The following is a 13334-nucleotide window of genomic DNA, read 5'->3' as shown; positions in this document are numbered from 1 at the left end:
AAGAAACGAGGGGGGGAAAACCGAGGGGAGGAGATTGGAAAAGCTTATTTTTCTTCCTCGCCCGCCGTCACTCCTGGCCCTCCCTGCCCCCTGCTCGCGGCCCCGCCGCGCCGTCCTCCCCTCGCCGAGCCTCGCTCCCTCCTTCCCGGCTCCCGGCGGCTACGGGGGGGGGGGGCGGAAAACACACTCACACTCGCACACACAACTAATTTTAAACCGGCTCAATCAATGAGTCATTAAAAGGCTTCCCTCCCCTCTCCTCCCCACCACCAACCGCCACGCCACCCCCCTTCCCAGGCTCTCCCTCTCCCCGCTCCAGAAATTTGCATCCGCGGAAAGGGAAAAAAAAAAAAGGCGCTGGGGCCCCCACCCCGCCGAGGCGCCCCCAGCCCGGCCCCGCCGCCCCCTGCCCGCCCGCGCCCCCGCCTGAGACACTGAACTTGGTCTTCCCGGGGCCCGGGCATCGCTAGGAAAGGCATAAACACTCGATTCCCCTTTTCTCCGTGTCCATTAAACATCCACCCACCACCACCATCACCCACCCACAACCCCCCCCCCCAAAAAAAAAACACAGCCTTAGCCAATAGCTCTCTGGGCTGAAACCTAATATCCTGGTTTTGGCAACTCGGTGTTTAATTTGCTCCTCTTTCTTTTCTATCTGTCTGGAGATAGATCTCTAGCCCCCCCTCCCTCGCATTTCCCCTCCCCGAAGGAAAGAGGCAGAGGAAGGAGGTTGTGTGTGTTTTTTTTTCTCCTTGAAATTTTTATCACAAAATTATAATACACTCAAAGGGAAACTCACCGTCATGAAAAAGCAGTGCCTTGTCAACGGGGTTTCTGCGCCATCGCACCAGGGGCGGCGGCGGCGGCGGCGGGCGCGGGGCGCGGGGCGCGGGCGCGGGAGCTCCCGGCCGAGCGGCGCCGGCCACACGCGCTCCGCTCTCTCTCTCGCTCACCCCCGCGCCGGGCGGCGGGCGCCCGCTCCCCGCGCCCGCCCGGCCTTCATGCTCTGCGCCCGGGCAAACCGCTCGCTTGCTCGTCTACCTCCAAACTTCGGTTCTTGCCTAGCAAAAAATGTGGAGATTAGAATTTTTTAATTAAAAAAAATGTTTCTTTAAAGAAAAATCAAGCTCCAGAGCTGTTAATTCCTGTTTCCTTTGGGATTCTTTTTAACTTCAAGAAATGTAGTGGTTTATTCAAGAAACAGGGTTTTTTGGCTTTTTTTTTTTTAAAGATCTACAAGATGCGTGCTATTCTCCGCAGGCGCCCTGCACACACACACATACACGCGCGCACACACACACACACACGCACATACACACTCTCCAGTTTTAGCTCGACGCGGTGGGGGGTGGTTAAAAACAAAAAACACAGTATTTGTTTAGAACTCTAATTAGACCAAGTCCCATTAAACCTTTTTTGCATACGCTTCTTTAAAAAAAAAAAACGAAAACATCACTTTTAACTTAGTTATATGGCAAGTAACTGATTCATTCTAACTTTTGTATCTACTAAGCTTTCCTTTGCAACACCCTCTTTACATTCCAAAATGCTGTGAAACCTTATCTGTAAACCTGTGTGTCGACATTATAAAGAAAAGAAAAAAACAAACAAAAAACTTAAGCGGCCAAGATGAAGGTGAGGAGCTAAGTCACTCTCAAAATATCCAATTCCCACTGCTTTCTCTTTTTACAGATATCCTTTATCACCACATTTGTCGAATTTTCATTACGTGATCCCCAGCCTTAAAAAGACATTCAGTGAAATGAAACGGGTTAAAAAAAAGAGGGAGAGAGCTATCCAACCTTTTAACACTCTTTAGTCCTAGTCCAAGTATAATTATCACTGTTTTTAATCTCAAATCTCGAATTGTTGAGACATCTCCATAAACCATCCAGCACCCAGAGTAGTTAAATAAATGTTAATTATGACAGTGTGGATTGGGAGTGGGGGCCTTTGTGGTCTAGGTTGATTACATTTATTTTTCCTGTAAATGCCCACAAAAATATAGTTGGGGGGATTGTTGTCTTTTATTTTACATAAACATCAAGGAAAAGATGAATTGCATGAGCAGGTGAATCAGATTTTTAAAAATCTTAAGTAAGCTCCAGAAATATTCTAAAATTATTTTAAGTTAGTTTGTAATACATATAGCTGAATAAACAGAATGCTCAAACCCATGTCCCCCAGATATTTGGTGAGTTCCATATAAAATTATCCCTAGATTTAAATTATTTAACTGAAATTGGTTAGTTTCTAATACAATATCACCTTAGCATTTCATAGTAGCACACCTTGCTTGCTTTTATAAGGATACTGTAACTATTACTATTTTATTGCACAAAATAGATATGTCAAGGTTGGCATACAACGTTGTGATATTCAAAATAGAAGATCTTTTAAAAAAACAAACCATATCTTGTTCTAGTAACTGCCACTCTCTCATTCACAATGTGTGCTTTGTATTTATATGTGCCTGAATAATACAGTGATTTAGTATCACATAGTATCATGGAGGTGTTTTCTCAGATGTGTATTGTGCTTCACAATCAGCCAAGGCCTTCCTGGAACAGTAGTTTTTGCATAAATTAGCATATTTCTCTACACTTGACAGTTGGACCAACCAGTTTTCTAATTGGCTTGAGAAATTTCAAAACATGTTTTAAAGTGCCTTTGGATTGGCTGGAGTTTAATTATAATACACATTTTGAAGAATTACATTTCAAAAGAGTCCATGGATTATTCGCAATTAGGGCCCACCAGGCAAGTTTTACAGCTGTTGCTCCACAGCTCCAAAGAAATATTAATGGATTTCAGAAAGCTGTTCTCCTAAGTAGGCCAAAACCCCTAAGAAACACAAATCTGACTGAAAGATCACCTACTAAAACTGAATTTATATACCCATGAAGAGTATAGGACATTGTAGACTTTTTAATGAAGCACTGACATTTATTGAGGGCCTACTAAGTGCCACCAGGCATTATTCTAGATACTTTATTACTATATTATACCTTTTTGCATGAAACTTCATGTAGACCCATAGAATTGTGTTTAATTATCCAGATTTTTTGCAGATAATGCTCCCAGTGGTTTCAGTAATCTGCCTGAGGTCATCGGTCTAAAGGCTGGTGGGGGAACCCAGGCCTGGTTGACTCTGTAACTCACCCTCTCTTCAAGGCCCCAAAAGGATCCTGGGAACAAGCAGTCCCTGATGTTTCAATAGACTCAAAGTTCAGTGGTGTGGCATAGGCAGAGGGGACCACCCTCTAATTAGGGAAGACCTACTTTGAGAGTGCTAGTCATCAAATCTAATTTAAAATATGGGGGGGGGGGTGTCACAATATACTGGGACAGCAGTGGGGAGAATCTCAGATTTACCAGGTAACACCAAAATTGAAATCATTTAAAAATAAAACAAAAACAACTTCTTAATTTTTTTCCCATGTGGATAAAAGAACATTTTAAATAAGGTATATGCCTTTATACATAAAGTTTTAAGTTATGGTTTATAGAGACAGGATTTTTGTATTTGAATGCAAGATAAGGAAATCTTTAAAGAGGAAAATTCTTAAAATGGCTTGACTATATGCAAATAATTTGTGTTGCCTACAATTTAATTATGTACAATTAAATGGTCACTCCTATGGTTTCCATCTGTGTATGTGACCCACAAAGAAGGGCAACTGGACACAGAAAAAGAAAAAGATGTAATTATAATTGAAATGTTCTAGCATTGGGCCTCTAAACAAACAGGCCCAATGTCCACTTAACAAATGAAAGTGCAAATGTTTCTGTTTTCTTGTGTTCTTCCTCCAAATGTTCCCCTGGGTTGGTTGGCCATTCTCAGAGGGGGAGAATGCAAATGCTGGAGATTAACTGGTGATATGCATGATCAGATGTGTCCAGATCACAGAAATCTGAAATATACCCATTGAGTTAGCAAGTGCTCTAAACAGCATTTGTGAAACAAAACTTTTGAAGTTCTCAATGTGTATAAATAAGATACAGGTACATACTTTTATCTGTACCTATTGAGGTATTTATATTCTGAGGCTTAAATGCACTGGCTCTGTACTCTGACTGACCTGGGGTCAAATTCCACCTTTGTCACACACCAGGTGTGTGGCTCTGGGCAAGTCACTTCACCCCTCACAGCTTCAACTTCCTCATCTATAAAACGGGGATAATTATAGTGCTCACATCTGAGAGTTATTTTAAGGATTCAGGAACCAGTTCACAGAAAATATTTAGTATGGTGTCTGAAACATAATGAGAAGTCAATACATTCAGCGAATATTCTTCCACCTCACTTTAGTTATGTGTCAGGTTGAACCACATAAAATCTTCCCATGTAAATTTCCAATAGTAATCACACATGATTCAACCAAATATATCTCACTTAGGTTCTCTCCTGGATAGGGAGCTCCTCAAGGGCGCTTTATTTTCTAAGGGCCTACCAGATTATTTTGTATATAATTAGCTTGCAGCCAATACTTGCAGAATAAAAGAAAAATAGCCCAGTCCACAGATGTATAAGAATACAAGGGATAAGTGTATCTCTACCTAGACACACACACACACACACACACACACACACACACACACACACACACACACACACACACACACACACACACACACACACACACACACATATAGAAAGCAAATAATACAGTAAGTTTCCCTAAACCACATAAAACCATTGCCCAGTTGATCCCAGGCAGTATTGCCTAATGACTTACAAGTTCTTCCTCTCTCTCTCATCAGTTAGAGCTTTATAATTGCCACTTTTTAGCCATGTGACCTTGGCCTATTTTTTTTTTTTAACTTCTCTCACCTCAGTTTACTCATATGTAAGAAGAACGTGATAATACCTGTACCTCAGGTCACTAGGGGGAGAGTTAAATGATCCGAGATACGCAAGTCCCTTGCTTTAGTGCCTGGTGTTACAGTGAATATTTAATAATAGTTGCCATTATTGTTGTGGTTAATACTATTATTAGAAATAATGTGGAATTGTTTTCAAAGCAATGGTAAATAAGCAATTGACTGGAGTGATTACAAATGTTTTCAATACCTTGCCTACATTATTATTTTATTTGATAGATGAACATAAACACTTTAAATCATCTTTGTAGAGACTAAGGTTATTCTAGTCATGACACATTTCAAGCTGGTTATTTTCCTTGACAGACTTAAAAAAAAAAATCTGAACTCCTACAAGCTTCTAGTACAAGGATAAGGAGTATAGCAGAACTGTTGGGGGAAAGAAAAGTCATCAGCACTCCCACTGGCCTTGCTGTCTCCCACATCCAGCCTGCTCCCCCACAGAGTGTGTGAGGGGGAGGACAGTCATCAGGTTAGGGGGACACCACGTGCCTCTGGAAGGCATGGCTGGGCGGCAGCCCTCACCAGCCCCCAGACCCCTGTGGGGCTCTGCCACAACTCCCAACCTCTCCTAAACAGAGCATCTTTCCACTCCACCAGGCCCAGGAGGATGGTTGATTGTAGAGGCAGCAGAAGAGGTCTCATAAGCTGAGAATTTGGTGAGCCTTCAAGATAGGATACCTATGCAAAAGGGCTTGCTCAATAAATGTCAGTGTCCATCCTGAAAATGAAACTACTAAGAAGTAAGACATCTGAGGAAGGGACCACCCCTAAAGGTGACTCATAAATACAAGTAGAGGACAAAGAAATAAGCAGGTACTAAGCAGGCACCAAGATATATCCTCAACACTGAAGGAAAAAAACTGAGGGAGTAGAGACACTGTATCACCTCCATGAGTATTTTGATCTCTAAAGAGCCACATTCTTATATGAGCACAGGAAAGTTAATCAGGCAACTTGAGAACTCAGGAAATACTCCTCAAACCATATAATTCTCTCTTTCCTAAATCTTCTAATTACTAGTGCCATTTCCCAGGTACTCTAACACTGAGCAAAGGTTCAAGTCCTTTTGTACCCCAAAAAAGTTTAGACATTTCCTTCACTGTAAATCATGCCAATCAATTAGCAGTTGGGTATATTGATCAGTCCCTTGTGAGTCACATTAACTTTAGTCAGGACTAAGACAATCAGCAGGTGTGCAATCAGAGCAAAGGACATATACTCTCTACATGTTTTAGGATCATCTATGATTCCCTCTTATTCTCTTACCTCCCTTAACCCATGTAACCCACCTCCAAAATCTCCCTCGAATCCAGCCTGTCTCCTCCACCAACTGCCTCACCTAAATGCAGGTCCTCATCTCTTGCTCGGCCTCCCACTTTTACTCCCCTCCAATTATTCTTCTGTCTAAATGACTACCAAAAAAAAAAAAAAAATCACCTTTTAAAAACCCAGTGTTGGTCATATCATACCTCCATCAGCACCTCACTGCCTGGGGAAGCTTATTAGAAATACAGACTCCCAAGGCCAAACCCATCACTGGAGAAATGGAATTTTGGGGGAGAACTGAGGTCCTGATATTATTTGTATTTTCTAGTGTCATTAGCTCCACCTGCCCTCCCAGGTGCACCCCCCCCCAGCCGCTCCTCTCCCCGTACCCTGCAGTCCAATCACAGAGAATACCAGCCTGCAAACAAAGGTCTCCATTTGGGTATATACTTTTCCTTCTGCCTGGAATGCCCTTCTGCTTCTGGGGCAAACCCACCATTCCCACCATTCTCCAAGGTCCAGTTCAAATGCCAGCTCCTCCAGGAAGCCTTCCTCCATCCCCTACATCGGTGGCTTTCAAACATCTTTGCCTGAGACTCAATCTCAAGAGATTTCACATTACAATGCAATTATATAACTGAAACGAAGGTTTCAGAAAACAATATCTAAGCTCACTATGGAGGATGCAACTTGATCTATTTCATTTTACTATCCCATTTAAAAACATGCTGTTTGCCACCTTATAATGGATTTCATGATCCACTAATGGAGGCACTCCTCATTTGAAAAATACTGCTTAAAGTGAATAAGTGACTCCCTTCTCTATGCATGTAATACGTACTCTATTACACTATTTATAACAATCTACAGTAATGATCTGTTTACAGTCTGTCTTCACCCCCCATTTTCCTCCCCCAAATATGCACACACCACAAGGAAGTCAGCATATCTGGGCAGTTACCCAACCGTTGACAAATGCAGAAATTAGAATATTGGAGAAGGAATAATTTGATTGCTTTTGCTTGTGTCTAATTTTTTTTTCCATTTCTGGTTATGGTTCACAGAATAGTCCATCAGCGTCTCCCAAGAGGCTGAGCCTGGAAATCATATTAGCTTCAACCCTTAAGTTAACAGCAATTAAAAAAAAAAAAAAAAAAAAAAAAAGCTGCTGTATTTCACTACAATTTAACCAAGGTGTAAATTTTTCTTCCTCTCAAAAACAAAAACCACGTATAGGCAAAACCAATCAGAAAATATTTTGTCGGGTTGCTAGCTTGCCAAGATAGTACAAATGTGGGCAAACAAATCTCTTACTTAGATACTTAAAGCAAATATTCAAAAACCTCAAAACCCTCCTTCCGTACCACTTCAGAAAGGAAACCTCCCCTCCCGCAGGGCGGGTGCAGATATAGAGGCCTTTCTATCTGTGCTGCCTAGAGCCCCACGTCTCACTAGGCTGTGCCCATCAACACAAGCACATGAAAAAAGTAGGGAAAAAACAAGAACAAAACCAAAAAGAAACCAGAGCAGCTAAAAGGAACCGCGGTAACGAACCCGGGCAGCAAGTTCCGGTGCGAACTGTACCTGCGATGGATGCGCGGGGGAGACAGCGGGCCGCAGGGGGAGGGCTCCCTTTTCTGCAGCACGTGGCTCCATAGACAGGAAACCTGCCTGCAACACCCCCCAACTCTGCGCACCGCTCATTTGCGGCATCGTCATTTGTGTGATGCTAATTTGCTCAGTGTCCTCCTAAACGTACTGAGATTCAGTGAAAATACGGTGTGGGCTGGGGGCGCTGGCCCTAAGACAGGCTGGGAGTGGAGGAGGGATGGCATCAAGTGTGGTGGAATGCTCTGGGGGCCAGGGGACGGAGCAGGCAACTCTGTCCAAGGAGAGCGGGGAAGACGAGTCACTTAAGAGCTGGGTTTTAAAGGATGAATAAGAGTTCTCCAAACCGTGAGGGGAAGGAGAGGAGAGAGCTCCAGGTGGAGGAACTTTAGGTAGGGGAGTCATTAATCAATATAAATGGGGGGGGGGTAGCTCCAGACAGATAGATGGTGAGGGGCTTTGTTGCTCATGGCCAAGAGCATGGATGATTCTTTAGGCTGCGTTTTCCACACTGCAGGTCACAATGTGACTGATTGCGAAATCTATGAGACTTGGACCGGCTTTCATAAAAACTGAAACTGCCTAGAATAGAAAATATCTAATACATCGTGGATAGTGAGGGTGTAAACTCTTTTGTGAAGTTTATTTCCATTATAAAGGTGTCTATGTACTGATTTGCAATGTAAAATGTATTTCTTACTGTGGTAGTGATTTAAAAATTTTCAGAAAAAAACAAAAACAAAACCAAAAATTCCATCTGGGCAAAAAGGGGCCTCACTTAAGGGGAGTGGTAGAACGCATGTCTAGCATTCATGAGGTCCTGGGTTCGATCCCCAGTACCTTCAGTAAAAACAAATAAATAAACCTAATTACCACCCCCCCACACCAAATAAAATAAAGTAAAAAGGGGATTCACTTGAGGATGGTTAACTGCTATGAGCAGATCTAAATTTTATTAGGATAAGTGTGGCGGCTCAGGGGACACAGTGGTGGTGTTTTTATAAGTCTTCCCACTACCATCGTGAGCTCCTCAAGGACAAGAACTCTGTGTCACACAGCTGTCCATTCCTAGCACCTGGCACACAAGTAGGCACTAAATACATGTTTGTTGATTGAATATGGTAACTAATCTTCAAGATAATTCCCAAAGAGCCTCATCTCTTGGCATTCTTGCCTTTGTGTATCCTCCTCCCATGCTATACCAGGCTTGGTCTGTGTGACCAATGGAATAGGACAGAAGTGATTATCATTTGTGAGGTTAGGTTATAAAAGGCTGCAGCTTCCATTTTAGGGGCTCTTTCTGGAACACTGGAGGGGAAGTCAGATGCCTCGTCCTAAGGATACCCAACCTATGCAGAGACAGGGAGACCCACAGAGCCAGGAAATGAGGTCTCCAGCCAACAGCCAGTGAGGAAAGGAGGCTTTCTCTGGGTCATGGAAGCAGATCACCCCCCCAGCCCACCCTTCACAGGATTACAGCCCCAGGGCACAGCTGGACTACAGTCTCATGAGAAACCCTGAGGCAGAAACATTCATGGAAGCTGTTCCTGGGTTCTGAACCCACAGAACTGTATTATAATAAGCACTTGTTTTAAGCTGGTAAGTCTTGGAGTACTTTGTTATACAGCAAAAGACAACTAGTACACTGAATTATTCATGAAGTCTAGAAGAGCTGAACGAGAACACCAGTATCCTAGAGTTATCCAGTGTTTACTATCATTGTTTTTTCTCAAAGAATCCATCTTATCACATTTTCTGCATGACTTGATTAGGGAGAGTCTCCCTACCCAACCTGGACCAACTGGATTCTCCCCTCTAGTATTAGTACTTGAGACACAGAAACTGGGTCAGCTGTGAGGAACAGACTGTGAGTCTGGAAAGACCAAGGGTCAAGGCCACCATTTTGGAGCAGTTATAATGGGGCCCATGCAAGTGGATAGGAACAGAAAGGCCAACGTGTCTGGAGGAAGAAGAAAGCAGATTCCCAGGGGGCATGGAAGAAGGGGAGAGGCGAGGAGAAAGTGCCTGACGATATTCTAAGCCCCATGAGGTCTGGTTGCCTTTCTAGTATTTGGGCTGGAAGATTCCTCTTCCTTATAATTATTTCCCATTTGACTTGCTTATCGATGTGTGAGTTCCCTGTCTTGCAACCAAAGATCCTCGAATGCACCTCCAGCCAGCCTCTCTCCAGTGCTGGCGGAGGAGCAGTTCCTCCTGCTGTGGCAGGTCGAGGATCTCTCCAGAAAAGAGGAACAACTCGCCAGAGCCGAAGCTGTATTACTTCTGCTGTGTAAAAGCGGCTACAGATGGAGTAAAAAGTCCTTTCAGATCATCCAACTCCTTTTGCCTTAACTCCATTTTCACTGAATAATCCTTTGATTATTAATGTACTTCAATTTAAAAAGCTGTCTTCTGGCCAGCTGACCTAATCATTCGAGTGGTTGGGTAGGTTCATGCCCATTATAAATTCACAGACTGGCTTTCAAATACAAATCATTCTTGAATAACCTCCATTTCATTTCCACTGCCCTCGGTCAAGCCCTGTCATTTATCCAATAACCCGCTGCAGCAGTCTCCCCATGGCACTCGCCCAGCTCCAATCCATCCTCTTCAACTCCTCTTCCTAAACCACAAAGAATCCCATGCTGTACTCCCTGCTCAAAACCTCCGATGGTCCCAGTGTCTTCAGAAAGACTATGGGCTCCAGCCGGTCTTCCACCTCACCCCTCGGCACTCATCTGGACTCCTTGCCCGAGGGCATTGCTCCAAGTTCCTCAAATGCAACTGGTGCCCACCCGGCTCTGCTCCTCTTCCCATTGCTGGCATCCCTCTCCTCTGGGTACTGCCCTTGCCTGCTTACTTCCCCTCATTCCTCTCTGTCCTCCGCCTCCCTCAACCCTTTGTACTTCCACAGAACTTCCTATCTCCTTTATGACACTCCCTGCAGTCAACTTGACTTATAGCTCATTGTCTTCTTGTCTATCCCTGGATCGAGAGCCTCAAGGAGACCAGGACTGTGCTTTGTTCATGTCCATTTTCTCCTCACCCCAGGGCCAAATAAAGCATCCTGCATCAATACTTTAACATTTATTTAGTGTCTTCTGTACCCAGGCACCTGGCTGCTGTTGGAGGTAGCAGGCACTCAACAAATGGCTACTGAGTTGATGACAGTCAGTCAGGGTCGCACGGACAAGTTTCCCCTGGGTCTAATGATGTTCAGGTGAGGTGACCACCTAGCCTCTGCACGTGCAGAGCTGAGAGCAGTGCTGGACTCCTGGTGACACCCACAGTGCAGCAATGAATGAATGAATCTCAGCCTAACTTTTTTTTTTTTTAATAAAAGCAAAGTGCAATTTCTCACATCCTGATGAACATGCTGCTCCCCTTTTCTTTTCTTTCCCCACTCTTTCTACAATTGCTATTATGACTCACAGGCACATGACAGAATGCAAGCTTTAGGTCAACAACTACTGGAGAATGGGAATGGGGTAGCCTCCCCACCCCCGCACAGTTATCTGGTTGATACGTTTTAGAAGAAGGGCATGTGGGTCAACCCACAAGTGACTTTACTGTAGTTCTTTCAAAAGAGTCAGCATCTACATATGAAGGCAGAGGCAGAATCTGGTCCTGATTTGCTCACTGACAATCTCTGTCCTGTCCCCAACTCTTCTTGTGGGAATGCCTTGGTCCTGGGCAGACCTGAGACAGACAACCCAGAGTCCTAAAGACACACAGAGTTATGAACAGAGAACTTAACACAGTCATTCCTAAAGCAAAGGATCAAGAAGTACTGGAATTAATAAGCAAAAGACAAACAAACAAAAATATACCCATTGCATATGTTTTCTCCTCTTTTTAAATAAAAATGAAGATGTCTATGCACTAAATTTCCATCTTGCAGAGGCTATGTACTAAATGAATACTGCTTCAAATCAATGCTTACAAATCAAGGCCACAGGTTCTAAAAAGGCAGCAAAGCATACTGCCCAGACCCCGGACAGCCTCCAGCGCTACCTACACGGCAGCAGGACCCGCCAGCCTGGAGAACGCGGGGACACCGTCAGCGGCTTTGGCCTTCTGGGGAATCACACCTTTGTGAAGAGCCTATCTTTCTTGGTAAATCTTCCCATCCCAAGTTCCACTCATTCTTCGGACAAACTTTTTATTACTTTAAGAGAGTTAAGCTCTTAAGACAAAGAGTAGAGAAAACAGCATGCTATGTTGAAATGCTGATGGTGGCCAGGGGCGCGGCTCCCTCACAAGCTAAATCACTGTCCCTGTCTACAGGTCTCCTAAGATGTGCTGGGATTTGTACAGTCTATAATGAAAAAGAGTGTGAAAAGGAATATATATATATGTACAACTGAATCACTGTGCTGTACACCAGAAATCAACACAACACTGTAAACTTACTGTACTTCAATTAAATATATATATATGAAGAAATACCAGTGTTATCCTGATAAATTGGCAAAAACTGAAAAGTGTTGGTTAAAGTGAGAAAAACCAATATTCTGATATACCATGTGAGGAAGTATAAGTCAGAATAGCTTGTGGGGGAATGCCAATTCGCCACAGTCTATTAAATTTTACACTGGGCATATTACTTCTCAGGTGAGCAAATCTATTTCTTGTTGTTTAGTCTAGCAAACACCTACACATGTTTCACAGGAAATATGTTCAGGGTTATCCATTACAGCCTTGCTTGTAATAGTAAAGTCATTGGAAACATCATAAATGTCTATCCATTAAATGATTAAATGTAAAAAAAAGGAAAAGAAAAAAGGGGAAAAAAAGATGTGCTTTTTTTGTGCCCCTGCAAATTTCGACATGTCCTGGATCACTGGGTCCCTCCCAGAGAGCAGACCTCACATGGGTCAGAGCTGCACGGGCCTTACACTGTACCTCCCACCACACACTCACATTCCTGAACTTTATGTGCCACTGTGCCCTCGTCCAAAGTGGCATCTTTCATTTTCTGTAAGCAAACTTCCATTATCTTTATAAACAGAAGGAGGAGAAAGCAGCTGCAGCACAAACTGGTTCCCATTTGACAAGACAGTCCCAGGAACTGGCCTGACGGCCGTATTTCCCATCGCTATTGTATCTCAAGGACACAAAAGAGTCCCTTTATCCACATCACCAAGCACGTCTGAGCACCGTACGTGCAAGCGTCATTCACCAAACCATTTTTCCCAAACTTCTGTGACCATAACCTATAAAAAGAAATACATTTTATCCTGCAAGTCGTGTATATGTATATGTAAAATATATACATATAATATAAATTTGTTCATGCAATACAATGCATCTGAGATTTTCTATTCTATTTTATTCCTTTTGTCATTAAAAACAAAATGTAGACCTCGATCCACTAAGTGGACTTCATAACCTTATCGGGTGGAAACCTGCGGTTTGAAAATAGTCATTTGTAATATTTCACAGAATAGTGGTGTCTTGTAGAAAATAATGAAATCCTATCTAAGGAAGAAAACCTTTAAACTTCAAGGCAGAAGAGTTGAAGAGGAATAAATGTTTTGCTTCTTCTTTAACTTTCAATTGCCAGGACA

The 13334-nt window shown here is 43.2% G+C and overlaps 1 protein-coding gene across 3 annotated transcripts in view; it reads right to left on the bottom strand.

Moving 5' to 3' along the window:
* BICRAL (BICRA like chromatin remodeling complex associated protein) overlaps nucleotides 1-13334 on the bottom strand; it is an 84651-nt gene that overhangs the window by 62085 nt on the left and 9232 nt on the right. For all 3 annotated transcript variants that reach the window (XM_031434677.2, XM_064476499.1, XM_010979479.3), the window contains one exon: nucleotides 803-1064. The gene's annotated coding sequence lies outside the window, so the exon portion shown is untranslated. The remainder of the gene's footprint in view (nucleotides 1-802; nucleotides 1065-13334) is intronic.

The sequence above is a fragment of the Camelus dromedarius genome, chromosome 19 (assembly GCF_036321535.1).
Source record: "Camelus dromedarius isolate mCamDro1 chromosome 19, mCamDro1.pat, whole genome shotgun sequence".
Classification (NCBI taxonomy): Eukaryota; Metazoa; Chordata; class Mammalia; order Artiodactyla; family Camelidae; genus Camelus; species Camelus dromedarius.
Note: the sequence above shows the minus strand (reverse complement) of the source record. Positions and strands in the feature narration are given on the sequence as shown.